The sequence below is a fragment of the Spermophilus citellus genome, assembly GCF_964194105.1.
Source record: "Spermophilus citellus genome assembly, chromosome: 7".
Lineage (NCBI taxonomy): Eukaryota > Metazoa > Chordata > Mammalia > Rodentia > Sciuridae > Spermophilus > Spermophilus citellus.
Window position 1 is genome coordinate 139,968,994 of NC_138188.1, and position 21,611 is coordinate 139,990,604.

Here is a 21,611-nt window from a genome sequence, read left to right on the forward strand (position 1 = left end):
TGGTTAAGAAGAACATAAAAAAAAAAAAGCAAAACTGAATGATGGGACAATAAAAGATTCCAAGAAGTAATTTATCTCAGAAGTCAGTAAACTACACTTCATGGGTCAAATCTATGACCTGTTTTTTGGAGAGTTACAAAGAATGGTTTTTACACTGATGTATGTTTGAAAAAAAAATTTAAGAACATATTTTGTAATGTGAAAATTGATGAAATTTTGTTGTCCATAAATAAAGTTTTATTGGAACTACACCATACTCTTTCATTTATATATTTTCTTTGATGGTTTTTATGTTGCAGCAGCAGAGTTGAGCAGTTGGGACACAGCCCATATAACATATAGCATGTGAGACATTTATTATGTAGCCATTGGGGAATGTTTCTCTTTCCTCATTTAGAACACTCTCTAACCTGGTTTTCCTAGCTGATCAAATCATAGTTTATTAACGACTACTCTGCAACTTCAGACCAAATAAACTAGCAGGCACCTTCCAGTTTTTCCATTTGAGTTTTTCTTTATAGTAACACAAGCAGTTGCAAATAACCAATAAAAGCAGTGACCTTGGTCTATTTGTTACTTTACAAAATTAGACTGTTTAGTCTGAGATAGCTATAGCTATAGACCCATACACAGTTGTAAGAAATGAAACAGAGGGCTGGGGATGTGGCTCAAGCGATAGCATGCTCGCCTGGCATGTGTGCGGTCTGGGTTCAATCCTCAGCACCACATACAAACAAAGATGTTGTGTCCACCGAAAACTAAAAAATAAATATTAAAATTCTCTCTCTCTCTCTCTCTCTCTCTCTCTCTCTCTCTTAAAAAAAAAAGAAATGAAACAGAGGTATGATGTATTCTTTAACCAACTTTTCTCAATGGCAATATCTTGAAAACTATAGTACAATATTACAATAGAAATATTAACATCTGTATGGTTAAGACAGAGTATTTCCATCACTATAAGGATTGTTGCTTTTTTATAGTCATACCTACTTTTCTCTCACTCCCACCCTGACCATAACCCCTCAACAGTTTACCTGTTTTCCATTTTTATAATTTTGTCATTTCTAAAATGGCAAAATGGAATCATATTGGATACCTTTGGGGATTGGCTCTTTTCATTCAAAATAATTATCCTGAAATAATTCTGACTAGTAAGTGTATCAATAGTTTGTTCCTTGTTCCAGCTAAGTAGTCTGAATGGATGTACCACAATTTGTTTAAACACTCATTAGTTAGAAGACATCTGTGTCATTTTTGAGTTTGGAGTTATTTTGGGAAAAAAAAATCTTTTATAATTGTTCAGAATTGTGCATGAATATAAATATTCATTTATTTTGGATAAATACCCACAAGTCAAATTTCTGCTTCAGAATATGAACTGGAAATTATATCCTTGTCTTTTATTTTCTTAGAAACATTGTACAGCATTGTTGTTAAGCTTTTAAATATGTGTTAGAATTATCCAGTGAAACAATTTGGCCTATAGATTTCTTTTTGAGGAAGTTAAAGTACAGATTCAACTTCTTTACAGTTATAGGACTACTCAAATGATCTATTTCATAGTGGATACGTTTCTGTACTATATTGGGTCATTTATTTATTATTATTTTATTTTTGAAGATTTGATCCATTTCAACTAAGATATTCAATTTATACCTAGGATAGTTTGTAATTTTCCCATATTATTTTTTGATACCTGGCTGGGCACAGTGGCACATGCCTGTAATCCCAGCAGCTTTGGAGGCTGAGGCAGGAGGATTACAAGTTGAAGAATAGCTTCAGCAACTTAGGGAGGCCCTAATCAACTTTATGGGGCTCTGTCTCAAAATAAAAAAAATAAAATGTGGGGATGTAGGTCAATAGTAGAATACCCTTGGGTTCAACACTTAGTACCACACAAAAAAAGCAAACAATATAATATTATTTGTAGGGACTCTAGTGACATCCTCTATTTCATGTCCAATAGTAATAATTTGGATTTCCTCTTTTTTTTGCCAGTCTTGTCTTGCTGTAGGTTTATCAATTTTATTAATCTTTCCAGAGAATCAAATCCTTATTTTACTGATTTTTCCTATTTTTTTTTGTTTGTTTTCAACTTCACTTGTTTGTGCACGTATTCCCTTTCCTCTCTTATCTATGTTAGATTTATCTTGTTTATATTGTTATTGGCTTTTGATATTGGAGTTTTGATTATGGGTTTAAGATTTTCACTCTTTTTTAATGTGTGTATATAGTACTATTAATTTCCCTCTGAGCACTGCTGTAGCTGTCTCCCACTTTTTTTAAAATTGTATTTTCATTTTCAGCCTTTCCAATGTATTTATTTTTCATTTGAGACCTCCTCTTAGACCTAAGGGTTATTTTGATGTGTTGAATAATTTCTAAGTGTTTGAAGATTTTCCTAGTACCTTTTTGTATTTGATTTTTTGTTAATTGCACTGTGGTAAGTAAACACCTTTTGTGTGATTTCAGTTATTTTTAATTTGTTGAGACTTGCCTTACATGCCAGGATAGGGCTTATATTGAAATATGTTTCTGGCACTTGAAAACAATGTGCAATCCACTGTTGTTTGGTGGTACATTTTATAAATGTCAGTCAGACCCTATTGGTTGATGATTTGTTGAGTTCTACACCTTATTATTTTTCTGGTTTTTTTTTCCTGTCACTTGTTGATAAATGTATACAACTCTCATTATGAACTTTTTTCCTTCTTTGTTTCACTAGTTTTTACTCTATGCACTTTGAAGCTATTTTGTTTGGTGCTTATACAGACAGGGTTGTTATGTCTTTTGCTTTGTATTGTTCCATTTGTCATTATATGACATATCTATTCCTGGTATTTATTTATTTTAATGTTTATTTTACTTGATATTAATACAAGCACCCCTTATTTCTTTGGTTGTTATATATTTTTCCCATCCTTTCATTTTCAACCTATATATATTGTTATATTTGAATTCATTGTAGAGAGCATATAATTGGGCCATGTGCTTTAATTCATTGTGTAAATGTCTGCTGTTTAATTAGTAATAATAATATAATGCATATTATTCATACAATTTGCATTTATTCAAAATTTTTTTGTTTTAATCCACCTTTTTCCCATTTATTTTCTTTGTTTTTATTGTTCTAATTTCTCTCTCCTGCTGATTTCTCTCTCTCTCCTGACAATGTGTGGGAATTTTAAGAACTTTTATATAAATAATATTTTCATTGTATTTTTTTAAAATTAGTTGATTTATTTACTCTAATTTGTTATACATGACAGCAGAATACATATATAGAGTACAATTTTTCATGTCTCTGTTTATTCACAAAGTAGAGTAATAACATTCACGTCTTTATACATGAACTTAGGGTTGGTTATTCACAAAGTAGTGTCATACCATTCATGTATTTATACATGAACTTAGGGTAATGCTGTCCATCTCATTCTACCATCTTTCCTACCTGCATGCTCCCTCCCTTCCCCTTCCTCCCCTTTTCCCTTTCTAAAGTTCCTCCATTCCTCCCATGCTCTACCCTGCATCTCCATTATGGATGAGCATCCTCATATCTGAGAAAACATTCAGCCTTTGGTTTTTGGAATTGGCTTACTTCACTTAGCATTCTCCAACTCCATCCATTTACCTGCAAGAGCCATGATTTTATTCTCTTTTAATGCTGAGTAATATTCCATTGTGTATATATACCACATTTTCCTTATCCATTCATCTACTGAAGGGCATCTAAGTTGGTTCCACAATTTAGCTATTATGAATTGTGCTGCTATAAACATTGATGTGGCTATGTAGTATGCTGTTTTTAAGTCCTTTGGGTATAGACCAAGGAGTGGGATAGCTGGATCAAATGGTGGTTCCATTCCAAGTTTTCCAAGGAATCTCCATACTGCTTTCCATATTTGTTGCACCAATTTGCAGTCCCACCAGCAAGGTATGAATGTGCCTTTCTCTGCACATCTTCGCCAACACTTATTGTTGTTTGTATTCTTAATAGCTGCCATTCCGACTGGAGTGAGATGAAATCTTAGAGTAGTTTTGGTTTGCAATTCTCTAATTGCTAGAGATGTTGAACATTTTTTCATATGTTTGTTGGTAGATTGCATATCATCTTCTGAGAAGTGTCTGTTCAGTTCTTTGACCCATTTACTAATTGGGTTGTTTGGATTTTTATTTGGTGTTAAGTTTTTTAAGCTCTTTATATATCCTAGAGATTAGTGCACTATCTGATGTGCATGTAGTAAAAATTTGCACCCATTCTGGATGCTCTCTGTTCACCTGATTGTTTCTTTTGCTGAGAAGAAGCTCTTCAGTTTGAATCCATCCCATTTATTGATTCTTGATTTTATTTTTTGCATTATAAGAGTGTTCTTAAGGAAATCAAGGCCTAATCCAACATGTTATTAGTGATTGCTTTATGCTTTACATTACATAAATTACAACTTTGATAGTCATCCTATGTCTTCATTTTGCTAATTCTGTTAAAGTACCTAACTTCAATTTTTGTATCTTTACTCATATATTTATAATATAATTGTCTTAAATATTTTCTATGTTTATGTTTAGGCTCATATCAGACAGTGCTACATTTTTTGTTTCTACCATCAAACATGATTTAGAAAATTTCAGAGAAGGAAAATCTCTTATATTTAACCATATAAGTGGTTATGGTATTCTTTTTTCCTTTATAAAGTTCCAAGTTTCCTTCTGTTATCAATTGTGTTGACAACTCCCTAGTCATTCTTTTAGGGTAGGTTTGCTGGAGAAAAATTCTGTTAGTTTTTTTGAACTAAAAATGTCCTGATTTCTTTTTCACTTCTAAAGTATCATATCCATGGATATAAGATTCTGGGTTGACAGTTTTTTCTTTCAGCATGTGAAAGCGTTGTGCCCCTTTATTTTGGCCTGTGTGGTTTCCTATAAAAAACCCACTATCACACTTATTTTTCCATATTAGGTAAGGTTGTACTATCTTCTTGCTCCTTTCAAGATTTTTTTTGTCTTTAATTTAAATACATTTGATTGTCATTGGTTTTGGTATAGATTTCATTGGGTTTGCACTTGCATAGGTTCTTGAATATATATGTCTTTTGCTAAATTTAGGAATTTTCCAGCAGTTATTTCTTTAGGCATTTTAAAAGACCATTCTATTTCTCCTTTCGTTTTGGAAGTAATAATGACACAAATGTTTGATCTTTTATTATAGTTCCACAGTTAATTATGTCTGTTTACCTTTTTTTAAGTATATTTTGTTTCTGTACCAGATTGGGTCATTTATTTAGTTTTATCTTCTAACTCTTTGCTGTCTTTCCTTTTCAGTTGAGTACATCCATTCAAAATATCAATTTTTTGTAATTTTTTGATCTAAAATTTCTATCTGATTATTCTTTTTATCATTTATTCCTTTGCTAATATTTTTAATGGTTTTACTTCAACCATATCCATAGTTGCTCATTAAGACATTTTCATAATGAGATGGATGCTTTAAAATCTTTGTGAGATAATACTAATAGCTCTATTATCTTGGTGTCTGTATTACTTGTCTTTCTTAAAAATTCAGTTTGAGATCTTCCTGGTTATTTTTTGCATCAAAAATAATTTCTAATTGAAATCTGGACATTGTGGGTATTATGTATGAGACTCTCATTCTTATTTAAATCTTCTGTTGTACCTGGATTCCTTTCATTTCACTCCAGCAGAGGAGGGGGGCAGGATAGGCCACTTCATCATTGCCAGAAGTAAAACAAGTCTAGGGTTTCTCTGATTGGCCCCCACTGACACTGAAATGCAAGAGTTCCTAGTCACTCCTAGATGAGGGTGACAGTTTCTGTTCCTGGATAGTTCTCCACTGACACCTCCCTGATTGGAAGTATTTTGTTAACTTCCTTAGTAGGAGGGACTACTATGGTAGCCTCCATGAACTTCGGGTGCCCAGGAATAGAGGGGTAGCCTTGTTATTGCTGGACAGTTTCTAACATCGTGATTCTCTACAAATCATCCTCTAATATCACTTCAGTAGGGAGGCAGGTCTAGAGAGACGTCTCTTTATTTTTGAGTTGGGAGTGGGGCCCAGGCTCCTCTTGTAGGCTTCACTGACAGTGCATAAAAAGGAAGGGAACTTGTTTAACACTCCACACCCCTGCTATGGGGATAAATGTCCTCGCTCCCTACTTGGACTTAGGCCATACCATGTCTGAGTGGGGAAGGTGTGGATTTGGATCACCTAGTTTTAGCTCAACAAGAGTCAGCCTCAAGGCTCCCTGCTTGACATTTTCAGGTGTGGGTTGAAATGGGCCCACAGTTCCTTGTGTGGTATTGGATTAGAATTTTCTGTCTTTGTAGGATGCCCCTTTCTTGGTCCCTTGACTAAAAAGAACAGGCTTTTGTTGGAATTTTAGTTTATTATTTATTTTTTTTTCTATAACATTTGGCATTTCTGGGTTGCAGCCTTTTTCAGCTTGAAGTGTAGAATATCTGTGGCAAAAGAAAATTGAAATAAATCACCACCAAGCTATTTCTTGGGTCATGCAACCCCATAGCTTGTTTATCAACTTCTCTATCTTTCAGTGTTTTCCTTATATTTATTCATATCTAATATCCAGGGATTTTAGTTGAACCTAGTGGGAGAATTATGAAAATCTTATGTGTACTACATCTTCTTGGGAGAAAAAGTTTCCTGTTTCTTTTTAATTCATTTTTTAATTAGGAGAGAATCGTACAATATTCACTAATTAATGAATTTTGTATTAAAAAGTAAAAACTTTGGACCAAAAATTCTCCATCTGTAATTTATATTTTAATATCCACTTAACTTCTTTGTTCCAATTTCTATCAGTTTGTTTCTTGAGGAGTTTGTCTCCAATAAATATTCTTTCATGACCTATAACACTTTGCTTTAGTAGTGAGCTTTTCTCACTTGAAAGAGAACTGAGGGACATGGCATACAAAAGACCATAAACTATTTTTAGAAATATTTTTTCTAGATCTCGGAAAACTTCATATTATTTGCTTTTATTGGGCATGTCATGGTTTGATTATCTTTTTAAACTTTGTCATGTATTGTTCAATGTATGTTTGTATATATGAGGAAAGGTAATTCCTCATTAATTCATCACTTTGGAAAGACACTGAATATACTTTTAAACTTTTCTGAAAAGCCATTTATCCTTCTGAAAAAAATTCATCAATTATCACAAAAACATTTTTTAATAGAGTAGAACATGGTTCTTTTTAGAACTATTCAGTGTATTTGGCTTAAATATTAACAATACTTGCTTTCCTTCTTGGCTTTAGATTCTGCTTAATGAAATTGTGAAAGATTTAATTCACTCCACTTTTGTTAGAAAGTGTGGAAATGTTTGTACATGGGAACTTTCATGCATGCTGGAATGGAAACTCACTGGGGAGGGGGAACCATTTCATTTTATTGCCTAAGAGCTGTTGGTATACTCCCTGCATCTTTCAAAGGCATCTTTCATGCCACACAGGCAAACTGTAGCCAGTGAAGAAACAGAAAGAACACTTCTCCCATGTGTCAATCTCGGCAAACTTGCACAGCAGCTGTGTGCTAGGTACTGATGAGGATTACCAGGACCCAGGGTTTTGTGTGGTTGAAGAGACAACTGGCACTCTCCGGGGACCACTTTGTTGTAGACTGCAGCAATAATGCATACCCACTGTTGCTAGTGGATATTGGTGGCCATGTAGTGCAAAAGCAGTGCTAGATAAAAATCAAAAAGTAATAAGAAGCAAGAAGACAACTCAAGGAATTTTTTTTTTTTTTAATCTTAAAGTGAGAGACTAAAACAAACATTCCAGGCTATGCATTCACTTGTGAGGAAAAGGAGACAGAAGAAGGGTTGCCTTTTACACAGAAAACTTGCGGGGCATTCCCGTCTTTTCATTTGAGAACCATTTGGGTGTGTGAAGAAATAAAGTTGCAGAGTAGGCATGTTCAGACCTTTACTTGCCACTTTGGGTAGGAAAGATTTTTCCCCCCTCTTAACTACAAGAAGCCAGGATTTTCTGTGCAAACGAAACAGGCGTTGCAAGAATCAGATTCACTTTGGACGACTCTTTACATTCCAAGTCATCATTGCATTAGGCAGCACAATTCCATCTCTGGTTGATGGGCAGAAAAAGTGGGCAGCTTGCCAGGTAGACGTTTCCATGACTCCCAGCCCCCAAAGGTGATGCGTTTTTCAGCTAATTCAATGAAGAGTGGGCTGAACTTTGGGTCTAAAGGAGACAATAGCTGCCTTCGCAGTATCAGCAGAATGGTTGATGGGAATGCACTCTACATTTGGCAGAGAATCATGTGACCTTACGACTGAGATTTTGTGATGGTGCCAACGGAGACTTGGAAAGCAGCAACGGTCCTGACTTTTTTCTTCTTTTCTAGCATGGCTCAGAAAATGGTGGATCTTAATACTTGACTTTAGCCAGACTCAGCAAGCAACTGAGCTTTGAAGCACAACTTCGCCTTTATTCTGGGTTTTTGGCAGGCCACCAGGAGGCTGTCCCTTTCACGCCTGATAAATTCTGCTGCTTATCTCTAAAAAGAGAGAGAAGGGAGGAAAAAAAAAAAACAAAAAAGAAAAATAATAACAGAATATTGAGGCATAACAAGTGAATTCTAAAATTTTGTGTGCTTTTTGTTTTTTGTCTTTTCCCTGCTGATTTTTTTTTTATGTTAATACCCTTTCTGCTTGCTGAGGAATCCAAGTAGTTGGGTTATTTATTTATTTATTTTTTTGGTTTATAATGAACAGGCATTTGAACTGGGCAAACAGGACGACAGCAGCAGTGAGCATGAGATCATTGCAGCCGTGTAGCAAACTGGCATCCTGCCTTTTCACCCCTTTGGTTCGGGAGAGAAACGTGTGCAGTCCTCATTTCTAAAGTCAGCACAGCCCGGAAGGATTCCTGGTCTCTCCCACCTTCTACCATTCTGCTGCCAGTGACGGCAAGGATTGGTGCAGCTTCTGCGCAGTGCTTTGTGCCTGGAATACAGAGAAGGAAGAGAAAGAAGACAAGCACTCTCGTCCTTCTTTGCTAAGAAATAACAGGAGCCCTGAAGAAAAAAAAAATTGTCTTACTTCATGCAAGAGTTTTGAAAAAAAATATATGAAAGACTCCTACTCAAAAAAACAAAAACAAAAACAAACAAAAATCCAAACCAAAACAAATCAAAAAAAAAAAAAAAAAAGCAAACATTGGCTTGTATAACTACAGAGACTTCGGGCTTGGTAAAGCAGCTTTTAAGGCAACATAATCAAATGAGCCTTCTTTATTTTTATGATTTCAAAAAATATGGCATAATTAACAATACATTGCTCTTGGTGAAATCGCACCTTTCATATCAGGTATAACTTTTTTGTTGTTGTTTCTTCTTAAACCTACTGTTTTAAAAAGGGATCCTTGAACTTTCCGTTTACTCTTATTTAACTCATCACACACTTTAAACTTTTTTTTCTTTTACTCTCTTGCTCTAATCTTGATTAGAATAGAAACTAAAGTAAAAATAGATAAATCTCTGAAAATGTTTTTCTTTTGTTATACACCAAAGTTTTAGAAAGACATTAACATCTTAAGTATGCTTTTTGTGTCCAGTATTAGTTTCTGCTAAGAAAAATAAGTGTTTAGACCTTGTTGGTAAAAATGTAAAAAGTCTTTCATGTGATTTATAATTTGTAAGGTGAATGAAGAAACTTTTGAACTAAAAAAGATCAGACTGGGATATGTATTAAAATACTGACAAATAATATTAGTTTGAGGGAAGTTATAGTTAAATTATCTACAAGGATTTTAGTCGAATAGAAATAGGGATGAAAAGATCATGTTCTCAGTGGCTAAGTAGAAAAGAAGCTTGTTCCTTAATAACACTCTATTTTAAAATACATTTTAAAAGAAGTATTTGTCCTAGAGCAGTTACACAGAATGCTGGAAATATCTAGTAGATATTTTAGTGGAAAAAGTACATACTAACTAACTTATCTTAAGTTTAAAGCAATGTATTGGCTCAGCAGATAAATGCATTGTATTCTAATTAATCATCTGTTTGCAGAAGTAAATTCCTAGCAATTTAAGCATTTTATAACAAACTGTAGTTTTGCCTGGTTTGATGCGAAAGGATTAGCAGATGCATATCACTTTAATTTTGATAAAAAATTATTTTTAAACATGTAAAAAATGTTTAAAAAGAGATAATGCTTTTGAAGTATACACTGTATATCAATGTAGACTATAATTTGCATATTAAGGATGGATGCTATGATCTTTTCCATAAAAAATAAACTTTAGGCAAAACATTATGCTTTTAAAATCATATTATTCTAAAACATGTAAGGTAAGCAAAGAGAAATATTGCAGAACTGATGAATTCTGTCTTTTTTGTAATCCTACAAAGAATTATGGGAAATTACACAAACCTCACCTACTGATAACCTTTAAATAAAATGTTTTATCAGGTTTATTGCTTATTGTTCACTGATTATTTACAAAACAGCTCTTGTTCCTGTGTGCTGCCTCAGCTAATGGAAAACCAAGTTTCAAAAGCTTAATTAATATTGATAAAACTGTCTTCATGTTTCAAGATCCTTTAGTTAAAAAACATTATTTTAAATGTTATTTTTAGGAGCCATTAATCTCTACACTCTTAATTATCTTATTAAGCTCCATGCCAAATCCAAATCTCTTTTCAGCTTTTACTACCTCATTGTGCAAAACCTAGTCGCCTCTTTAACAGCCATCTCCTTTCACTTTCACAACTGTTACTGTGAACACACCACCAACCCAGGCCAACGCACAAATGCAAACTCTAAAACCACATTATATGTCATATGAGTAGCCTTGGGTGGGGCCCTCAGTCTTCCAAGCCTTTTTTTTTTTTTTTAATACTTGAAAAGGTTTTGCCATTGAGATACTGTGTTTTCTTCTTGATCGTCTACCTTCATTCCCACCATCCACTCTGGTGCTCTTCCTAGATAGCAGTTGTCTGATATTTCTCCTTTTGTGGTTGTTTTAGGGAAAAACTTAAAATGGATATGAGAAGTGAAGAAAGTGATCATAGGAGAAAATCATCTCAGGTAAAAACAAAAAGCAAAAGAGCAATTAATTGATAATTTTTTGAAGAAGCAACAAAATTCTCTTAACTGTGTTTAGTTCTAAGAATTCTTTTCGTATTCTTTGTGAATCGAGCTGTTTGAATTTTCACTGATGATTTTCATTTGAGAATTTATAATATCTGTCTTCATGAAAAATATTTTTTTGCCTCAATTTGTACTCAATGTCCAGTTTACATCACTTTGAATGTATATCTGTATATCCATTCATATAATATAGGTGCAATACGGTTGAATAGAAAGCTACTTAAGAAAATGGAAAATTGTATTTTTTTCATTTGTTGTACCATACAAGAGAAAGTGAAATCTGGGGGAAAGGAATAAAATTGTGCTTTTTATCTCTTTTACATGAGCTAGTAAGATAGTAAAACCAAATATACATTCTTACAATGATAAAACCTGAAACCAATATTGCCTTTTATTTCACATCTAAATTTATAAATACATGTTGAAATACTTTTACCAAAAGTGAATGCACAATTGCCATTTACTATAGTTTTTAATAAGCATGGGAACAATTTGAAAGTGAATAATGGTGAAAAATTATGTAGATCCAAATTATCTATATAGTCTATAAAATACAATGTATTATGTTTATTTCAAAACATGCAAAATCATAAAATAATTACTGTGCAGTATTATTTTTTACAGTGAAAGTATAATTAAGAAAAGCAAAATGCACAGAGGAGTGAAACGATTAACGATTATACAACTTGTAATTTTGTTGCAGTTGAGCTTAGCATCTTAAAAAAAATGTGTATGTGACTGGCTTTATATTCATTTGTGTGTTTACTTGTCATCTAGTGATTTAAAACAATTTTGGGGAGCAATTTATTTTTGTCCAACCTGTTGACAGTTGTATGTAGGCATATATTTTGTTTTAAATATATATATTTTTTAGGAAATAAAGTTAAATGTATTTTGTTTAAGAGACAAGATATCCTCATTGATCTAATGCATCTGAAGTATAAACGTTAGTTAGTACGAAATAGCAGTGATGTTAACGAGTCATTGACTTTAGTTTTCTAATACTAATTTATCCAAATATTGTAAATTTTAGTTTCATTCCAGCTGTACATACATATGTATATATTTAGGATTTATAATAATTTTGTGTGTTCTCTACCTAGTCAACAAGATCTTACTTGCTTTATGAGAAACTCATATTACTAATCTCTTAAAACTAGTAACTAGTGCTTTGTAAGAATTAAAAGAAGCACTCTAGCTCATATACAATTAACTTAATAGTTAATTTGATTTTAATTGTAGGCTCAGAATACTACTTTCCAGCATCACAATTGCATAGTTTATATATGCATGTATGGATTCTTTTTTTCCCTTAAAACTCATTATTAATTAGAATAGTTAGATTTCAAAATATTCACTATTAAAACAAAAGCAATCTGTGAAAAATCTTTCAATAAACTATTTTTTAATCCTCATGTATATAAACCTCTATGTAGTTTAGCATATTTATGAAGGCCTTTAACTTGAAATATGCATCCTTAGAGTTCAGTGTTTAAAACATTTATACAAAAGACCAGTAGTATTATTTGTCTAATTGCATTAGATATGTACAACAAATTCTACATTGATAGGGGGCCCATTAGAGATGTTGCCCATTGGCATAAACCCGTAGATCCGATCTTGTGGTGAAATGGACCGCACAAGCTCGCTTCTATGGGTCTGTGTCAGTGTGGTCATCTGACAAAAAATTATACACAATGCTGTTCAATGATATATCAGTAAATTCCTGTTAAACTCCAGTTTATTAAATACTCTTCAAATACTTACTATTCCTTTGCTTGTCATTGGTATATTAATCTCCTCTGTCTTACAAGGCAGGCTTTAATTGTTGGCCACTTGGAAGCATTTATATCACAACCATTCAAGTTCAATTCCAAGTACAGCAAACTGCTTAAAAACATTGCATTTTTTTTTTAAATCGCAGGTTTTGAAACAAGATCTGAATAGATCCTGTTCAGAAACCTCAGTACTATAGTGGTTAGTATACCTCATCAACTTCAGCAAGAAAACTAAAGACTATAAATGGATTTATATATTATTGTTGAGCCTACTTCTCAAACATGAGACAGAATGCTACCGAGTTTTAATATCATTAATTGCTATGGCAGGAGAAATGTCAAAAGACATTTTGGGTAACCAATGCTAGAAGCCCAAGAGGTTAGAATAGTCCTATGAGACACATTTTAAATTTATTGGTAAAATACTAGAATCATACCTGCACCCTTGCCAAGCCTTTAGGTATATGGCTGCCATATTTGGAGGAGCTGACTGAAGATATGATAAGGAGTTTGAAGAAACATTGGAAGCTGTGTGCATCCGGGTTGAGGTAGTAGGTTGTATGGTTTAGAGTTACACCCTGGGAGTTAACTGTACAACCTTCTAGCTTTCCTTGGAGCACACTTGAGCCATCGAGGAATTCTTCATCACTTTAATCTGACTGAGCCAATTTCTATGCAAGAAAGTAATGTGTCATGAGTATTTTATATAATTGATTTGAACCTTTATTTCATTTAAATGATCATTTCACTTCTAATGGCTATCCCATTCCATTTGCATCTATTTATAAGCAATGGAAAATGGTATTTCTAATGGGTTATTACCCTATGATCAAACATTTTTAAGAACTGGTGAATGGTGATTTAAACTGTGTTAATATTGAAGCCTTTTTTCATTCATAGAGTCACAAAATTCAGCATTTAATTTCCAAACTAATCATTGGTTTACTTTTATTGGCTACACAATATAGATTACAAACAAAAGTCTTCTGGTATTAATAACTCCCATAGAATATTATTTGAGTTTTTCTTATGACACATCACTTTCTGCATTATGTTATGGCTATTTATGTGCTTGTTTATTTTTTCCATACTAGACTGTAAGCCCCTTGAGGGCAAAGTCCATGTCTTATTTTTCATTGTATCCACCTGTAATGTTTTACACATAATAAGAAAAAATATTTATTGGATGAATGAATGGAGTTTAAGATCTCATTTGTGATGAGTTTCAATTTATTATTTGAATGACTTACAATAGTGCTCAAAATCTGTATTCATCCTAAAATTGCAAATTTAATTCCCAGACTGCTCTGCATCACTGATATGTGTAAACTTGATTTTTTTTTCTGTGTTGACTCATGCTAGACATACAATTTAAAATTTTGGAGTACTTTTTTTTTCTTTGCAATGAAAAAACAAATTTATTTTACTAAGTAGTTCATTAGAATTATAATCTTAAATTTACATAATGTATATTTCTTTTGAACTTAACAATACCTTTATTTCTAGATGAATTTTTATTATTTTAGCAACAATTTCAACTAAAGATTTTACTTGAGGTGTCATTTAATAATATGATCTTTAAGGGCTGGGGATGTGGCTCAAGTGGTAGCGCACTCGCCTAGCGTGCGTGCGGCCCGGGTTCGATCCTCAGCACCACATACAAACGAAGATGTTGTGTCCGCCGAGAACTAAGAAAAAAAAAGAAATATTAAAAATAATAATAATAATAATATGATCTTTAAAAATCAGATTTTTGTATTTTGTGTTTTCTTCTCATCTTCTACCTTTTATTTTTGTACAGCTGTATCTGTTGAATAAACCAGTAAAACTAACTAGAAAGATGCCAAGAAATTAATAATACATAAGTATATAAAATACAATTTGAAATTTTAAACCTATTTTTATTTAAATGAAAGGCAACTTACAATATTCTTCATATTATAAAGCAAATGGATCTTTTTAGAATCTATCAGTTTGCTATCAACTTTAGCATCAATGTGTGTCATAATAATGTAATAAGGATATCTTACATAGATCATCTTTCAGCTATAGAATTTAGTAGTTTTTGACCTTAGAACTTGAATTTATTAACTCCAAACATGAAACATGGCATACATAAGCAGAGATGAAGAGATTGTGTGTGTGTGTGTGTGTGTGTGTGTGTGTGTGTGTGTGTGTTTGGCTATGTAGAGATAAGCTTTCTAGAATACTCATTCAAATATCTCATTATCTGAAACTTGCTAACAATGGTAGTAGCAAACAAGGAACTTATAAACCCCGAGTATGTAGAATGTGTGAGCCTTGAAATGCTGAGTACCAATTATTTCAAGTAAAATTATTTGACTAATAAAACTGTTAATGTCTATGAAAGAAAAACCTTTGCAAAAACTAATCAAGAAGCAATGAAAAAGAGATAGGTAACACAGGCTAAAATAACAATAAAATAATAATAATACATAAAGAAAGGAAAGGACAAGTGACTCATGGCAGAGAGAAATTGCATTCTGTCTTATGGTGACAGTTTAACACAAAGGTGGGAGAATTAGACAACAGAGTGTTGCACAAGTTTATCTTTGCAATTAGTTAGCCCTTTGGAGCCTAAGATCCCCTTTCTATGTGTTCAAATAGATAGATAGATATGGATATGGATATATTTAAGTATCCCAGTATAATGTGTATATATATTGAATGAGTGAATGGAGACCAAATCCATACAAATTGATTGGCCAAATAGGATACTATTGCAAATAAATGCCAATTTTCATTAAGGGTTAAGTGTATTACAAAGGTCAGCTATGATGTGCAACTTTAGTGTGATCTTATAAAAACTAGAATAACAAAATCATAGAATTATGGTCTCTTTTGTATGCTATGTAAAGTGAACTGGTATTATTGAAGAAAAACTGAAGAATAATGAAGACATAGCCATGATTCACTATTAGTAAAACAGAAATCATAAGAATTCTGAAAAGCAGAGGACATAGCATCAATGAAGAATATTATTAAAACTTCTCTGAATGGTGAGACACAGGAGAATCATGCTTTTGCTTTGATTTATAAGAAATTTTGCTGAGCTGACTTTGGAGACTACTTAGCTTACTATGTCTTTGTGAATAAATGACAAATGATAAATATACAAAATTTTATTTATTTAAAGAAATCAAGATCTAGGACCATTGCTAGTATCAATTAGAAAAAGTTAAATTATATCTAAGAAATCAATTAGAAACATTGTACATTTAGAGGTTTGACAATTGTGGAAGATCAACTATCCAGATTGAGTAATTTCCTTAGAAATTACAAGTGAGGGTTGGGGTTGTGGCTCAGTGTTAGAGCGTTTGCCTGGCATGTGTGAGGCACTGGGTTTGATCCTCAGCACCACATAAAGTAAATAAATAAATAAAACAAAAGTATACAAGAAATTACAAGTGATCAAGTTTCACTGTAGAATAAAGTTTCTACATTTGGTATCAGAGGAAATGTAAAAATTCAAAAAAAGCATTAAATATCAGTGAATTATACTTTATCAATAATTATTTTGAAGAACTAAATTGGATACATTTTTATGTTTATAGTCATTGATTTACCTTAAATTCTTTATGGGATAGGAAAATAAAAGTTAGAGGGCAAAGGAAGGGTAGAAGAAAGAAAGGTAAAACCAAGTGCAAAGTTATAGATTGAGCCTCCTGAGAAAAGTTCATTTTAATTCACAGTATTAGTTCATTGTATTGTGAACTAAATTGGCCGAAACAACTATGAGGGAGTCAGATAAATTACTTGACAATTGGAACGAATCTTCTTGAAAACAATCCAGCAGCACATGAACTATGTTATTAGAATAAATGAGTCATTTTCTGTAAATAATCATTTAGTTCCTCTTACTCCCTATTATCAAATGCTGACTCATGAGCATAGGTGATTCCCCAAATGATATGATGCAGGACTCTGTCACCCTGAGCATTAGCCCACACTTGTGTTTGGTTTCTCTGCCTCAGCACACAGGACTAACTCTTGGGGTTAACTGACCTTGTCTATACTTACATTAGGACCCTAATTTGTCTTTTGGGAATGCCTTCGAATGATCATTAGGTGAAAATACTGACATACTAGAAGAATGATTTATTTCTTACTTTAATTCTTACTTACTACCTAAGCAAAACTTCTACCTGTAAGGGTCATGATTTTTATCATGACGATATCATGTTCACAAAGCCTTTCCTGATTCCTGAAGAGATATTTTTCTCAGTTTGGAATCCTCAAAGCCCTCACAACTTTCATTCCCACAGAGATTTCTTTGACTTCAATTAATTGAAAGTGTCCTAAGGGACTGTGACATACCTTTGTACTTCTTGTAACGCAGATAGCTTTTTTTTTTCCCCCTGAATCTTGGTCTGTTGTATTCAGTTGATCTTGAGGTTATTAATGGGCATGTTGAGGATATTTACACTTACAATAACCTTAGATTCAGCAGTAAAGCTCTGTGTTATCTGAGATATTTCCAGACTCTCTGGAATACATTATAATATTAGGAGCATTCTAACAACATCTAATAGGTCTACAGGCCAGTCTTGATTAAGACTGTGATGTGCCATTTGGAGGTGCCTTATAAAACTACTTACTATTGTTTTAATTAATCTAAGCCCATTGGATACAGAAATACATTTACTTTTCAAACTGACATCTCCTACTATAACATTTAGCTTTTAGGATGGATTCAGGCCCTCTTTGGTAAATGAAAAAAAAAATCGTTGAAAACACAACACTGTGTGATCTAATGGAGCAATGGTATATTGAAGTACTCCTTTGCATCTTTAAAGTTTAGAATTTAATAGAAATTGATGCTTAAATTATATGTACTTTCAATTTTACCTTGCTCTATGCTATGGGGATAAAATGTATACATTTATTTTTCCTCTATATTTGATGCTTTTTAAATTCCAATTATATTTCTCTTATCTCTGAACTCAGAGCATTCATTTGACTTCAATCACATGCAATCTGTGTTTCTAGTTAACTTTTTACATGCATGAGCAATACACAGTAAAGTTGGATTACAAGATGTATAAGTTATATGTATCTTTATTCCATGGGAACTTGATAGTGTTTGATCGAAAATAAAAATAAAATAGAAATATTGATGTTAAGAACCATCTAACTCATTTTTGAGATTACCAAACTGAAGCCCACATTGTTTAATGTTTCTGACAATGTCCATCTTGTAGTTATGGTCATAACCTAGATTTCTATCCAGGTCAATGAAATATTGAAGAAAAAATATTCTATTATTGCTATTAATAGGTTTTTAGGTAGTTTTCCACTTTATGTTTCATTAAAACAGATTTTAAAAAGTTGAAATTGAAGGATGATATTTGATTTTGAAAAACTATAAAATTCTGTAATTTATCTTTGGACTAAATATTATTTATAATTTAGATTATTTAAAATGAACTTTTTCCAAGAATTACTTCTTACCACATATAATTGCACTCTTATTCCTCTAGGCAGAGAGAGAACATTATCTAATCCTACTTCCTTCCCAATATATTTCCCCTTTCCAGAGCCCTCTCCAGGGTAAGAGAATATGGCTTCACAGTAATGTGACTTAAACAAAAGGGTAAAACTATGAATTGGTCAGCTTGTTAACATTATGTTGCTTGGGAGAATAAAAAGTAATGTAAAGTGATAACTATACCCAACTAGCTCCAACTTCAGCATTCATTTGTCCATGAACTCCCCTATCACTCCCATGATGTATACGAGATATCATTATGTAGAACTTCTCAGCAGAGATCATAATTTGAAATAACTTCAGGTCCTGCAAGGGGAAATAATGGGGATCTTGGTAGACCAAAGAAAGTGTATTTATCCTTTAAGATATTCCGAAATGGTGTTGTCCATCAGTATCAATTCAGCCCCCAAAGGCAACCAAGTTTCCATTTCTTTTTTCCTTTTTTTTTTTTAATTGGTTGGGAGTGTGTGTGCCGGGATTGAACTCCAGGGCACTCAACCACTGGGCCACATCCCCACCTCTATTTTGTATTTTATTTAGAGACAGGGTCTCATTGATGCCTCACTTTTTGCTAAATGTCTCACTTTTGCTGAGGATGGCTTTGAACTTTCGATCCTCCTGCCTCAGCCTCCCAAGCCAGGGGATTACAGGCATGCACCACCATGCCCAGCTTCAATTTTTCATTTCTGATTGAGGGCATCACATAGGAAAAAATAACTAAATAAATAAACTGTTCTTTTGATAAACCTAACAACACCTTTTCTCATAGTAGCACAAGGTAATTTGGATTATTTATGTTATTTTCAAGTGATTCTATGGTGCATTAAAAAGATAATTTCTCACATAGTATATTCTGATGCTGTTATTTAAAATAGACATGTATGGTCCATGGCATTTAAATATATCCTTAAATTTAATTGATTAATGAAACATATTAATTGGTAAAGCAATACTTTGTAGTTGCAATATTATTTTGATGCTATTTTAATGAAATAAATATAGTAGTGGTGATTGTAATACTGTTAATAGTAGTATATAGTTTAGGTTTCCCATTTGCATCTAAACCTCAATATAAAAAATGAAATACAATATAAAGCTCTAACAAAAAAAGAGAGAAAAATGAAATACTTCAAATTCTTTTTCCTCAAGTAATTAATGTTATATATAGATGGATATAGAGCATTTTCAAGGCAAAAGAAATCAAAAGTTTAAATGCATTAAAAACAGCATTCAAGTATTCTCATCTTTATATAAATTCTGACTCCTAGACAACTGTGTAAAGTTCAAGAGTAAAGTAATGCTGCTATTGTTGTTAATTATATATTACCATTTTACAATTAAGAGACCCTTTCTGTATAAATGTAAAATCAGATCAGGTTTTTGTCCATAAATTTTCAATATAATTTATTTCAATAAGTTTAAATTTGGAAAGTAGAAATGATAAAACTAATTATGAGAATACTAAATTTCTAGAAATAAAAAACATCATATGGGTTTATAATTTGACTGTGTATAGTACAATCCTTCCTGTTTAATATAATTGAGATCAGCAGTTGACCAATTAATCCATAAACATTTTTGAAGAAATTAATCTTAAAATTCAGTACAAATATATAGCACATTTTCTTTACATTTTAAATGTTCATATATATGTTTTATATATATTTTTTAATTTTTTTAAATTGGGGGGGTAAATGAGGATTGAACTCAGGAGTGCTTTACCAATGAGCTACACCCCCAATTCTTTTTATTTTGAAACAGTGTGTCATTAAATTGCTCAGGGTTTTACTAGTGGCTAAGGCCAGCTTTGAACTTGCAATTCTCCTGTCTCAGTCTTCTGGGTGGCTGGGATTATAGGAGTATGCCAGTGCACCTGAAAGTTGATTATATAGGTATTTGCCCATATTTTTCTAAGCCAAGAACTATTTTTGTGCTTGGGTTGCTGATTATAGATCATACTGGTGTTCTTTTCTGTAGATCCCATAATATATCATTTATGATTTCTAATTTTGCGTTGCTTCATGAATGCCTTTTAAATATAAATCCAATTTAAAGAAAGAGCAGAGCAGAATTCTTTGTTTTTTTTTTCTGATCTTATAAAATAGCCTTACTTACAGCTAATTCTGTAGTATTTTTCAAAGTGAATGAATAGTATTGTCTTTCCAAAATTTTCAACTCTGGGATGTGGAACAACATCTCTCAATTTTTTTATAGTCACATTTCAGTTGGAATGCATAATATTTAATTAACATATGCAAATTCATATAAACCTAACTGGCAAAAACTTGTTTGTGAGCAAGTTTCCCCATAAGCATATAAATCACTTTATAGAGGACAAGCATGGAGTTCTGTTAGAGCACTTGCCTACCATTTGCAGGGCCCTGGGTTCAATCCTCAGCATTGCAAAGAATAATATTTATATTAGTAATGATAAATCACTTGATGGGAGTAGAAATACTAACTTGGTTGTTCCAGAAATTTCTTCAGTGATGGAAATGTTCTCTTTCTATGATCTAAAACAGTAGCCACTGGTTGGCTACATGTGGCTATTGAGCACTTGAAATGTGTCTATTATAATTAGTATAACTCTAGGATGAAATTTTGCATTGTGACTAATTAAAATTTAAATACATTTAAATTAATTTATGTGATTTGTAAATAATGTATTGGACTTTGTCTTAGAACATAGCTCACTTGAATTTAGCATACTGGGCATCTGTTCAGAATATCAGAAAATCTGTAAAGGAGTGAATGACTGAAGAGTACTTCCTTTGTAGTTGAACCAAGATTTGAGAAAGAATGGTTTAGGAAATTCGAATTAATTTGGAATCGATGGTGGTTTTATTTGTACTTTATTATTATTTTTGTTTATTTTTCTTCTATCAATAATGGATTTACTTGGATAGAATTTTTAAAACTACTCAAAATGATCAGACAACTAAATAAAATACTAGAAACTATGGAGGTTTACAACTCCATCTGTAGCATTCAATTTAACATGAATTTAATTAGAAAGTAAGTAATGGCACTGCTTTTCATATTGACCAAAAAAAAAAAATCTTAATTTGGGATCACAGGAACTGTAGAATGAACTTGTTGATCCTCTGGGGCTTTTGCATTAGTGAAAATACTCTTTAAATGGCTATGTTATTTTTTCCAAGAACATGTCCCACT

At 32.5% G+C, this 21,611-nt stretch overlaps 1 protein-coding gene across 4 annotated transcripts in view; it reads left to right on the top strand.

Moving 5' to 3' along the window:
- Positions 1 to 21,611, top strand: part of LOC308653452 (uncharacterized protein) — a 697,023-nt gene that overhangs the window by 610,955 nt on the left and 64,457 nt on the right. For all 4 annotated transcript variants that reach the window (XR_014023041.1, XR_014023042.1, XR_014023043.1 and 1 more), the window contains one exon: positions 11,027 to 11,087. The gene's annotated coding sequence lies outside the window, so the exon portion shown is untranslated. The remainder of the gene's footprint in view (positions 1 to 11,026; positions 11,088 to 21,611) is intronic.